The sequence below is a fragment of the Macaca mulatta genome, chromosome 8 (genome assembly GCF_049350105.2).
Source record: "Macaca mulatta isolate MMU2019108-1 chromosome 8, T2T-MMU8v2.0, whole genome shotgun sequence".
NCBI lineage: Eukaryota > Metazoa > Chordata > Mammalia > Primates > Cercopithecidae > Macaca > Macaca mulatta.
The window spans coordinates 78,979,493-78,992,686 of record NC_133413.1 but is presented as its reverse complement, the minus strand read 5'-3'; positions in this window follow the sequence as shown (position 1 = coordinate 78,992,686).

Below are 13,194 nucleotides of genomic sequence, written 5' to 3'. Positions count from 1 at the left end.
GACTTGGCACATGGTACATACTTCAGAAACAGCAATTAAATGAATGAATTGAATTTTAGAATATCAATTCAATCCAGCTACGTTCTTTCAGTCTAAACTTTGCCTCTGACTCATGGCATTTATACTCTGTTTTGTTTCCTTTAGTCAATTGCGTGCATATTTTGGTCCCTCTTTTAAACTGCAAACTCTCTAAAATCATGAACTGTATCTTAATAATTTTCTTATACTTTACAGCGTGTAACACAGTATATTTTCACATAGTTAGGTTCTTCATAAAATATCTTTAATTAAGATCCTATTACTGTATGTTTTAAGATTTGTATTACATAGTCCCTTTAATATTGGCTGAAAGGTAACCATTGTCTTGGATTGAATTTATCAACTTTTTTTCCTGCACATATGCGATGATACCTTTATGATGCTTTCCCCATTTTTGGCTTGAATACAGCATGAAAAGGCCATTTTCAGTGAGACTGTTTTGACCTCATTGTGTTATAGAAGTGCCTGTCAGCATAATTTACAGATGTACAGAATCCAATTTATAGAATGCACTAAAGCCGTTGTCCAACTCCATTTGTAAGACACCTTGCACAGCTCCTTACACAGATAGGTTTCAGAGAGATGAGGGAACAATGGTGAAGTCCAGTTGACCCAGTTAGGAAGTATTAGCAATGTAATCCATTGAAATTAATTAAATATTGAAGTCAGAGAGCAGAGATGTTCTATATGGATTTCTTGAATTTAGACTTCTATCCCTGAAGCATACTTATCCTCTTTCTGTTTCTCTTTCACCTTGCCACTTTGTAACAAAAAGGGAAAATTATCTTTCCAAGGAACCCAGCACATATGAATAATCTGGCCGTAAAAGGGAGGTGCACATAGAGAGTTAGTTTTCTTCATTTTTGCCCGAAATGCTTCTCACAACTAATGCAAATGGACTCACACACAGCATTTACTATGTACTAGGTATTGATAACAGCACTTTATACACTCCCTCAACTCATTTAATTCTCAAAACAACATCATGAAGTAGGTACTACTACTATCCCCATTTTTTTTTTTAGATGAGGAAACTGAGACGCTTACCAGGTAAGTAACTTGCCCAAGGTCATAGCTAGTAAGTAGCAGAGTATCTTGAACCCCAGTGGTGTATTAAACTCCCAAATCCCCACTACCAAGGTTGCAAGAGTACCACTTCCCTTTGCTTTGAATTAGTTCTGAGCAAGCTGCGTTTTGATGACTAATTCGACTTCCCCAGTGTGTGGGTACGGGAAAGGACGTAGTATGGGTAGCGGATAGCAGGGTAACTTTCTGGCTCCATACTAAATGAATATGTTGTCTCTTGTGAGTTTGAATAATAGCTAATCAACCACCTTGGAACTGATTTTTTTTTTCTTTTTCGAGACAGAGTCTCACTCTGTCCCCCAGGCTGGAGTGCAGTGGCACAATTATAGTTCACTGCAGCCTCGACATCCCAGGCTCTTGCAATCCTCCCACCTCAGCCTCCTGAGTAGCTGGGACTATAGGTGCATATCACCAAACCCAGGTAATTTTTGTATTTTTTGTAGATACAGGATTTCACCATATTGCCCAGGCTGGTCTCGAACTCCTGGCCTCGAGTGATCTTCCTGCCTCGGCCTCCCAAAGTGCTGGGATTACAGGCATGAGGCACTGAGCCTTGCCCTGATTCTAACTGTGTGGAAAATATCAACTTACTGGATCTACTAAATTGACAGCTCAAATAATGGTGCCAGCTTGTGAAATCCTGCCATTCGGCCTTCTGCAATTACATTTCTATCCCTTTAATTTCTACATTTACTTATTAGGTTTTAGTATTTATTTTTTAATTGTTTAATATGTGGACTGTATATAAGCAATCTCCATCTAAAAGACTTTATGTCAATATGTTTTATAACATGTTAATTTTTGTTGTTATGAATCATTTAAAAGAAGTCTGTAGATATCAGACTATATAGATACCCTTGATATTAATTGACCATAGTCTATTATCTCTGATACACTTTTTGCTTATAATTTCTGAGAGCATATTGTCTTGATTTTTCAAGAGTCTTTGTTGGAAGGAAAAATACAAACCTTCAGCCATGAAAACTGTTATAGGATACTGTAACATGATACTGAATTTATTAAAAAGAAGGAGGAAATAAGAGCAACTAAGCAAACAAAGGATGATGTCGTAAGGCAAAACAGTGCTACTTAGTGTGCACCCTGGGGAGCCCGACACTCTGCCTAGGACAGGATGTGCTATTGCTCTAGTCTCACTATCAAGGAATAAGCAACATGGGACCTATTTTCAAACTCAGATCTCTGTAAATGCCAGCTAATGTTTGGTCATAATGAAGCGCATCACAACAACCTCTGCACTAAGGGTTAAAGGTACTTTTAGCACAATTAGTGGAACCACAATTACCTAGAGGAAATTTAAATTTTAAAAATAAAATAAAATAGAAGGATGACTTAGCTTTCTGCAAAAACACCCTGGAAACTATAATACTTAAAGTAGTCAGCAAACCTCTTCTTCCAAAGCAGATGTTGTTAGCCCATTACCTATGGATAAGACCCACCCCTCAACCCTCAGTTAGTCTCGGTCCTGGGAGACAGATAATTTTGTGATGTCCAAGGATATGCTAAGTTTCCACAAAGGTCAGGGAACTACACTTACTTATTATATATCTGTCACAAAAGATTTATGATGGGGTCATAAAAACCAGGAACTAAACTTACTAGCTTTGTCTGGGAGGATTAGGAAACCAAATATTCAATGAATGAATGGATGAATGAGTGGAGAGACAGAAGAATGAACAAATTAAAGAAAGAAAGAATGAATTAAATACTGGTAATTTATTAAGTAACTCAGAGGCATAATCAAGTTCTCCCAGTCATTTATACTTAAGTTCCTTTTATATATGCATAATGAAGAATAATTAATTTTGTTTTTAAAAATCCTAAGTATTTTTGAAGTACTTAAATGTAGTAAATGTTTCAGTAAGATAACAGCATTGATTTGTCTATGTCTTTCTCTGAGCCTCTCCTCTTCAATTTGTCATTTTTGTCTTTTTCTTTTTCCTTCTCTTCCTTTATTCCTTCCCTCCTGTCTTTTTTAAAGGAAGTTTCACTTATCTTGCAGCCTAAGCCTGAAATATTTGTGCACAATTGTGATGTCTAAAGACAAACTCACTTTCCTACTGAAGTTGATGAAAGATGTTTTCTGCTACACTCAATTTCTAAAAAATATTCTAACATTCTTTTGTCTGTAATAGCTTACCCTTGACACTTCATATTCCTAGGCATATTGTTATACCAAATCATTGCCACCAAACCCAAGATTTTATATATCTTAGGATGGTTATTTTCCACTCTCAATGCATATTGACTCGTATGATGTGATTTGCCAGAAGTATTATCAAAACAAAATCATTTTTTTCTCCTTTTCAATCATTAGCTTTAATAAAATGACATCATATTAAACACATGTCTTTAATAAAGCAATGACAGTAAGAATATTTCAGGATTCAAACAGGACAAGGAAATATGGCAAATCTTATACATTTCACTGATATTTAATTTCAAAATAGTCTCCCTCCAATGATAAATTAAAATTAGGCAGCAACAGAATGGCATCTTATGGAATGAAATATATGATAAAAGTTTTCTAAAGTGTGTTCTCTCTGGTCCCCAGAACAAATTATCTTTCTTTGCATTTGTTCAGAACTTGTGCTGATATTTAGGTGCCCTTTGACATTTTTATCTCACTTGGAGTGTAATTTTCTCGAAAACAGCTGAACTGGCTCTGGTGTGAAACTTGAGATTGAAATATGGGTCAGTTACTTGCTGACAAGTGTGTGACCCATGGTTGCCTACAATTCACTCTGCATTTCACAGACGAGAAAACTGAGGTCAATAGCATTCAATAACACACCTAACTAGTTGATGGAAAAGCCAAAATTCAAATCCAAATCAGTCTGATTCCAAAATATTTGTTATTTTATTTTATTACACAGGGCCAGTTTCAATTGTTACTGTTTTGAATACGTTTAAAATACATTATTCATGACACTTGTTAAAATGTAAAGTAGATTTTACTCAGGACCATTGCAATAAATATGGGGACTACTGCTATGGGGTTTTGCAGTAAGGGACAGAGATTGGGCTCAGCTCAAAACACAACAAGAAAAAGTGAGACTTCATAGCCAAAATGAAGAGTAGAAGACATCGGATGAAAAATTTTTAAGAGGAAACATTAGGGATAAGTGGGGGATTGTGGCTAAACCAATTTAGCAGAATTTTTGTTAAAACTGGGCAATGCAGAGATGGATAAAGCAGCCCAAAAGTTGAAGTCAAGTTGAGAAGAGTATTAAGAGGAGCCTGACTAAAGTATGGTCAAGGAGAGACTCTTTGTCAGGATCCAGTAACACTTCAATTTCTTTATATTATTGTTGTAATGGTTTTACATTCAAAGGTATTTGCATCTAGAAGCATAGTTAATAATGCTGTTTAACTGATCAATCTCATACATTTCAACAACACGAAAAGGTGTTTGCACATTGTAATATACTTGTTACTAATTTCTTACTGACAGTTTTTTTTTTTTTTTTTAGAATACAAGAAGTGATATTGGAGAATACTTAAAATTTACAGACTCTGGAATATAATGTTTTAGTATCTCAAAACCTTTCTGGCTATGGAGACTGCCCCTTCCAGAGCCAGTCAATTCTTAGAGACAACAAAGAACTCAGGAAGCATCGTCTTTGATGAAAAAAATAACCAGTCCAGGGTCACATCTCGTCTATCTGACCTGCACACTCCAGGAGACAATATTCCTCTGCCTCAATCATCCCAGGGTCAGATGCTAGGCTACTAGAGCCTACCCATATAAATTAGGGCCCACCAATGAGTAACCATTACATAAAAGAACACAGAATAGACTTCCATAGATTTGAATCCTGGTTCTAGTACATACCAGCTTTGAATTTTGGCAAGTTCCTCTCTAAGCTTCATTTCTCTCTGACAGAGAATTAAACAATACTGACAGGCCTCTACCAAAGAGTTGTTATGAGGTTTGCTTGAGAATATGCCAACACGTAGCTCAATGCCTACCGAGGAGTAAATGCTCAGTAAATATTACCTATGTCATTGTTGACTACATTGGAAGATATTTCAGAAGTTATTCACATTTCCTCCTCTTCCTTTCCCCCAATTTAAAGAGAAGCAAAGTCTGGCCACAAAAACGTCTGACTCTCTCATTTGTCTTATCTCTAGTCTAAAATAGCTTCCATTTCACCATTCTGTCACTTAAGAAAAATTAGAGATTTAAATGACCAGTTGAATAAAAGGTTATTATTTAATAAGCTGATGGCCTTCAAATGCCAATATCAAAAAAAGAGAAGAGAAACAGAAAAAAAAATCTAGCTTGAAAGTAATTGTTGACATCCCAATACATTTAAAATTGATGATACATATTTATTTCCAAACTCAATAAAAAGACATTAACATATCACAAACTTCCTAAGCCTAGTTTAAAAAAATACATATTCTTATAATTAAGATCATTTAATACCCAGCATTGATGAATTTGATTTTTGATGTGCATGGATTATATAAAAACAGCCAAGAAAAGTTTGAGGGTTTTTAATGATGGTTTTTTTCCATCCCAAACTTCTGCGATCTGAACACCCTTGGTTGTGTGGTAATCCTATATAAGTTGGTGCATATTCTAGAAAGAATCAGCTTTACACTTTAAAAAGGAACTGGCACAAACTTTCATATTGTTAATTCTCAAGACCACACTTCAGGCTTAACCAGTCTCTGCACTCCTCTTGGTTTCTGAAAGAGGAGCCAGAGCCCCAGTTTGCTTTCCTTGCTTTCCTGTTGCTCATGGCGACCATTTACTCTTTCTCCCTTTTAACTTTTCTCAGACAGTGACTGTACAGCAGTGTGTGGTTTCCAACACTCATTCTTCTTTTACTGCTCCTAAGAAAAGAAGACACAGCTCTTTTATTTTACTACCTTACAACAAATCATAAGCAAGAAAATAATCTGGGAGAAACACAGGCTTAAAATGACATCTTACCACTTCTATTCAACATTGTATTAGAGGTTCTAGCCAGGGCAATTAGGCAAGAAAAGGAAATAAAAATCATCCTGATTGCAAAGGAAGAAGTTAAACTATCTCTATTTGCAAATAACATGATCTTGTGTGTATATAATCCTAAAAAAATCCACCAAAAAAAAAAAAAAAAAGAAAAAACTATTGGAACCAATAAAAGAGTTTAGAAAAGTTGCAGGATAGAAGATAACATGCAAAAAGCAACTGTATCTCTATACATATTCAATGAACAAAAAAATCCCATAAAATTTAAAAAAATGATTCTATTTACATCAGCATCAAAAAGAAGTGAAAAGCTTAGAAATATATTTAACAAAAGTAGTATGGACCAGATGCGGTGGTTTATGACTGTAATCCCAGCAATTTGGAAGGCCAAGGCAGGAGGAATGCTTGAGATCAGGAGTTCAAGATCAGACCAGACAACATGGCAAAGCCCTGTCTCTACGAAAAATACAAAAAATTAGTCAGGTGTGGTAGGGCATTCCTGGTGTCCCAGCTACCTGGGAGCGGGCATGGGAAGGTGGGGGTTGAGGAAGGGTGAAGGGGACAAGGCACAGTGCTGAGGTGGGAGGATCGCCTGAGCCTGGAAGGTCAAGGTTGCAGTGAGCCATGTTTGTGCCACAGCACTCCAGCCTGGGCAACAGAGTAACATCTTGTCTCAAAAAAAAAAAAAAAAAAAAAAAGTAGTATAAAACTTATTCTCTGAAAACTACAAAACATTGGTGAAATAAACGAAAGGAGATCTAAATGAAAGATAAAATGTAGCCCTGTGTGGTGGCAGGCGCCTGTAGTCTCAGCTACTTGGGAGGCTGGTGTGGGACAATCGCTTAAACCGGGAGGCAGAGGCTGCAGTGAGCCGAGATTGTGCTACTGCACTACAGCCTGGGTGACAGAGGAAGACTCTGTCTCAAAAAAAAGATAAAATGAAAGATATTCTGTGTTCATGAATTGGAATACTTACTATTGTTAAGATGGCAACGCTCCCCAACTTGATCTACATATTTAATACAATTCTCCTCAAAATTCCAACTGGATTTCTTTGCAGAAATTGGCAAGCTAATCCTGAAATCATATGGAAATGCAAAAGACCCAGAATAACCAAAACAATCTTGAACAAAATTGGAAGACTCACACTTCCAATTTCAAAACTTACTACTAAGTTCTACAGCAATCAAAGCAGTGTGGTACTGGCATAGGGACAGACATATATATCGATGGAATAGAATTGAGAGTCTAGAAATAAAGTCTCACATGTATGATCAAATGATTTTAGATATGAGTATCAAGACAATTCAATAGAGAAAAAATAATATTTTCATCAAATTGTGCTCAAACAACTGGATATTTACATGTAAAAGAATGAAATTGAACCTGTACTTCACACTAGATACAAAAATTAACTCAAAATGGATCAGAGACTTAAATCTAAGAGCTAAAGCTATAACTCTTTTATAGGAAAACAGAGGCATACATCATGGTGACATTGAGTTAAACAGCATTTTCTTAGATATAACACCAAAAGAACAAATGACAAAAACATAGATAAATTGGATATCATCAAAATAAACACCTTTTCAGGCAAAGAACACCATCAAGAAAGTGAAAAGAAAATCAAAAAATGGGAGAAAATATTTTCAAATCATGTATCTGATAAGGAACTTGTGTCTCCAATATATAAATAACTCTTATCACTCAATAATAAAGATGACAAATGGCCCAATTAAAAAATGTCAACGTGGCTGAATAGTTATTTCTCCAAAGAAGATATGCACATGGCCAATAAACACACAAATGCATGCCTAACACCATTATCCATTAGGGAAATGCAGATCAAAACCACAATGTGATCCCACTTCACACTCCCTAGGATAGCTCTACATAATAAAAAAGACGGCACTGGCAGTGTCCAAAAACTAGAACTCTCATAAACTGCTGATGAAACTGCTTTGAAAAAGTCTGGCAGGTTCTCAAAAGGTTAAATGTAGACTAATTTAGTGATCCAGCAATTTCACCCCTAGGTTTATACCCAAGAAAAATGAAAATGCGTGACCACATCAAAATTTATATATGAGTGTTGGTAGCAGCAATATTCATAACAGCCAAAAAGTGAAAACAATCCAAATACCCAAATGTCTATCACCTGATAAAAGGCTATATAAAATGTGGTATGTCCATATAACGAAATATTATTTGGTGATAAAAATGAATGTAGTACCGATACATGCTACACCATGGATGAACCTTGGAAACATTATACCAAGTGAAAGAAACCAGTCACAAAACACCACATATTGTATGATTCCATTGATATAAAATAACCACAATAGGCAAGTCTATAGAGACAGAAAGTAGATTAGTGGTTGCCTAGGGCTGATAGGAAGGCAGGAAGATGTCACAGGGTGACAGGTGTGAGGGCAGGACAGTAACAGGGTGGAGGAATGGACATGACTACCAATGGGCTTACAGTTTCTGTTTGGTGTGATGAAAATGTTCTAAAATTTATTTTGCTGATGGTTGCACAACTCCGTGAATACAGTAAAAGCTATTCAATTGTACACTTTAAATAGGTGACTTGTCTGGTATGTGAAGTATATCTCAATAAAGATGTTATTTTAAGAATTAACAAGGATGGGCATGATGGCTCATAACTATAATCCCAGCAGTTTGGGAGGCCGAGGTGGGAGGATCACTTGATCCCAGGAGTTTGAGACCAGCCTGGGCAACATAGCAAGTCTTTGTCTCCATATAAAAGAAAAATTTAGCCAGTTATAGTGACGCACACCTGCGGTCCCAGCTACTCAGGAGGCTTATGTGGAAGGATCGCATGAACCCAGGAGGTGAGGCTCCAGTGAGCCATGATTGTGCCACTGCACTTCAGCCTGGGAGATAGAGTGAGACTCTGTCTCAAAAAAAAAAAAAAAAAAAAAAAAAAAAAGATTCAACAGTAATTGTTAACTTTTGTTGATTCTAAGGTCCTCTTGGATCCTGGATTTTTTTTTTTAACTGTGAAAAAAATATGTTGTTATGAAACACACACACACACACACAATTATAAAAAGATTTCAAAAAGGAGCTTTCATTTAGTGAGCCACAAAATGGAGCAAAAAATGCAAGTTTGAAAGCAAAGCGTAGTTTAATAACTATGCATTAGTTTGGAACTATGTGCATCTGTGTGGTTTCAGAAAAGGAGACACTGGATGAGACCAGAAAGAGGCAAAAATGCACTGTGAAGAGAAAGAGAGCTATGTTGAGTTGATTTGAATTTTGGTGAAATAAACAAGACAAATAAACACAATTCTGTGTAATTTTTGCCTTAGTTTACTTCCCACCTGTACTTGGGAAATATTCTGTAAGAACTCCTTCTGTCTTTCTTGCTGTGTATGGGCTCTGTGTTGTCTGCCTGTGTGCAGAGCGGGAGCTGGGCCAAAGGGAAGCCAATTACATCTCCAACACTGGTGTTGCTTTCATTTGTGAGAGGAGCAATTAAAAGTCCTTTTTGTTTTGTCCTTTCTTCCTTTCTTGAGGTTAAGGATTACATTTTTAAAAAATTGTTTCTGATCCTCTACAGTTCAGAATTAGACTTTGTTGGGGTTCAAAAAACAATAATCCAAAGTATAGTACTTTGGCCTGCTGAGTACTTCCAACTAAAGCAGGGGCCTCCAACCCCCAGGTGACAGACCAGCACCAGCCCGTGACCTGTTAGTAATTGCAACTCACAGGAGGAGGTGACCCGCAGTAAGCAAGCAAAGCTTCACTCATATTTATAACCACTCCCCGTCACTCGCGTTGCCGCCTGAGCTCTGCCTCCTGTCCGATCAGTGGCAGCATTAGATTCTCATAGGAGCGTAAACCCTGTTAGGAACGGCACATGCGGAAGGATCTAGGTTGCAAGCTTCTTATGAGAATCTAATGCCTGATGATCTGTCACTGTCTCCCATCACCCCTAGATGGGACCGTCTAGTTTCAGGAAAACAAGCTCAGGGATCCCACTGATTCTACATTATGGTGAGTTGTATACTTATTTTATTATATATTATAATGTAATAATCATAGAAATAAAGTGCACAATAAGTGTAATGCGCTTGAATTATCCTGAAACCACCCCCTCCCCAGTCCATGGAAAAATTGTCTTCAACAAAACCAGTCCCTGGTCCCAAAAAGGTGGGGGACTACTGATCTAAAGAACATCTGAAGGGCCTTGGAAGCAGTCTCAGGGCCAAGGTCACTCTGACCTTCTCCTGCCCTCCTACTTCTCACCCGTGAGTCTCCCTGGAAGCAAGTCACAGAAACCAGAATTCTTCTTCCCCAACGCAGGTCACAGAAACTAGAACTCCTATTGCCCAAGTCAGCCATGAATACAAGGAATAACCTACAAGGAATACAAGGCTAATCTTCTCCCCTCCTACCTTTCTGTCTAGGCGCTGGTCATAAAGGAATTCTCTGACCTACCCTTTTCTGATAATAGGTCATAAGACTCCTCCTGGGTATTCTTGCTCCATACCCAGGTGGAGGGAATGCCACTGAGAGGCCAAGAAGTATCTGGACAGGGCTTGCTGGCTTTTCTCATCTCAGTCTACTGGATCACACCCTTTTTTTCAATGACCGTTCTATATAGCTATTCATTCTTCATTCAACCTAAGCATAAAAATGGATATTTTTTTCCTGTATCTTTGGATCTTCATTCCAAAGGCTTTCGTGTCACATAAAACTTAAAGTCATTTTTTGTGTGTGTGCTTTTCTCCTGTTGTCTTTTGTTATAGCAGTGTTGGCTGGGACCCTTCTGAGGAGTGAAGAAAGATATCACACGCTTTTCACCTCTACAGCTCAATACTGCAAATATCCTGCAGCTTGTCTTGCTTTCTCCATGAAAATGAAACTTTGAGAATTATCCCTGATGATATATGTCTGTGGTACATAGATTTTCACTGTTCTGCATATTCCATTGTGTGATTAGAACACAACTCATTTATCCATTCTCCTGTTCCAAGTTTTTACTAATGCAAACAATGCTGCAATAAAATTATTGTTCATGTCTGAATTTTTGCATGGCCTAGAATTTCTCTGGGGTATTAATCTGCCAAAGGAATTGCTTGGTCATAAGGATGGACATGTTCAAATCCATCGGGCATTGTCACATTGCTTTGAAAGCAGTTGTATAAATTTATCATTCTTCCCACAACTTTTGAGGGTTTCTGTTGCCCAAATCCTCATACCAAAGAAAGAACACTCTAGAAGATGCAGGTCTCAGTCCCAATTCTCTCCATCTGTACACCAATATTAAGTTTCAGCACCTATGTTACTTAGAGCAATAAAGATCCCAGGGCAGACACAGTGTCAGCTCTGCAGTTCACTGTCCTGATTTTTAGTTTCTTCTTCATTTCTGGCCCAAGGCAATTTTTCTGCCTTTCTTAGCAATTCAGCCCTGCATTTATAAGGATGTTAGTTATAATTTATTGAGTGATTCTTGGTGTTGGTAGCTGGAGGGTTTTCAACTTATCTGTACTGCCAGGCCCTTAAATCCCTACCAGTGTTTTCAGCACGTGACCACTCTTTAAACACTCCCCAAATTTTGGATACCATGAAGTAAGTAGAATCAAATTAGCAGCTACGATGAGCTATGGGACTCTCTTCCTAGGTGTTCATTAGTCACCATTACTTCAGCATGGCATAATAATTAATGGTGAGGACTCTGCGGCCAGTTTGTATGGATCTGAGTCCCAACTCTCTTTGACTTTGGGCAGTATACTTCATCTCTCTGGGCCTCAGTTTCTTCATATGCAAGATGAGGATGATGGCAATGGTACCTATTCAATAGGGTTGGTGTAAGGATTCAAAGAGTTACTAGTGATAAAAATGCTTAGAATTGTATCTGACACACAGCATGTGCTGTGTAATCAATTGATGCATGAATAAAATGGAATAATGAATATTAGACATAAATTTTTGTATGACCTATATTATATATTCTGTGAATATTTTAGTAATGGTTTTTCCTTCAATCCCCAGCATCAGCGATCTAAGGTTGGTAACATAGCACTACTTTTCACGTTTAATGATTCTAATGATAAATTGCTTTTACCTAAAAGCATTTCTGTGTCCTTTTGAATACCAGCAAAATGGCTGGTGTCCATTGCAGAAAATTCCTTCCATCATGGAAAGAATTCCCTGCTCAAACCAAGCTGTTATACAACCTGGGAGCAAGGGTGTTGGGAATGTAAAGAGGGAGAAATGAATAAATATGAGGAAGAAGGACGAGAGAAATGCAGACTTGTTCTTCCTCATAACCTGGTGGCGTCCAGTTGCCAGTGGCAGGATGCTGCCCAAGGAGCCTCTTCTCTCCCTTACTCCTCCCAGCTCCGTGCTTCAATCACAGAAACTCTGTGCTCGCCACATGTGCCCCGCTGCTCCTCTAGGTTCAAAGAGGCGAATGGGGCAAAATATTGCAAAAATCTTTCTTTTTGTCTAGAGTAGGCAATTTCCATATTCGAGGATGTCCAGGCTGTGAGAATCCCATGCCTCAGGGATCTGAGCCATCACAAGAATGGAATATTAGAAAAGAATCCATATGACACTGTTTATTCTGCTATTGTGCCATGTATTGTCATTATCCTCTTTCCACCCTTTCATGCCATATACACCTTAATATTTTGTACTTCACAGGCCTACAATATACTTTATTTAAACTGAAATGAACTTATTAGGGTTCGCTACACAGCCCATACAGCAAACCTGATAATGCCTCACAATAATATGAATTTAGATGTAACATTATAAGCAATTAGTTCCCTTCTCAGCCAGCACCCATTCTCAATCCAGGAAAGTCAAGTTCAGTTCTCTTCCTGGGGCTGTGGTGGATGAAGTGATTACCTCATGACTGTTTTGCATTTTCTCATACACAGAGAGATGGACATTATTCTAATAATATGCAAGTTTAATAAATATCATTTTCTTTCTTTTTTCACACACCATACCTGGAAAACTGACTAGAAAATTTTGTTTGCAAAAATGGTTTGCAAACTGGGCCGGGTGTGGTGGTTCACACTAATCCCAGCACTTTGGGAGGCCCAGGT